Genomic DNA, 673 nt, shown 5'->3' on the forward strand with positions numbered 1-673 from the left:
CCACAGAGGCACGCGTTAGCAATAGCTGCTATGGAGGCAGGCAATTCATCAGTAATGCCAGCAATCTCGCAGTAGGTGTCCACACATTAAATATCCAATAAATATATTTTTTACGCTGCGACTAGTTCCATCCATACAGATCAACTCAATGGTAGCCGACGAGAGTTTTATCATAAACATATTCTTCCATTTCGTTGGAAAACAACACGTACCAAGCTAGATAAAATGAAAAAAAAAATCACAGTTAATAATGGAAATTTGTGCACTTCTAATCCAACGTATAAAGCGAGCGTTTCATTCGGAGCTGTCATAGATGCAGCACTATTCACGATGTACGCTAGGAAATTTTTCTTGTACGAGGATCGGTACAGAAGAAAGAGACAAATGCTGAAACTTTGATCACTTATCAAATACCGTGATAAGTGATTCTTCCATCGATGCTTGGTAGAACATCTTCATATTCATAAATGAAAATCACAAAACTGTTTACGTTCTACAGTATATAGCTAACCCATCTTCGCCTTACGAGACCGTCATCAGGCAATAACGTATTACCGTCAGTAAAGAGAGTTCAATACTGGTAAACAACATTCAAAATGATATTTCACCTCGGTGAGGTGCAGACACATAGTAAACGTCATCTCTGAGAGTGCAATAGTAATATAACTCAAAA

Source organism: Schistocerca nitens, chromosome 4 (assembly GCF_023898315.1).
Source record: "Schistocerca nitens isolate TAMUIC-IGC-003100 chromosome 4, iqSchNite1.1, whole genome shotgun sequence".
NCBI classification, from domain to species: Eukaryota; Metazoa; Arthropoda; class Insecta; order Orthoptera; family Acrididae; genus Schistocerca; species Schistocerca nitens.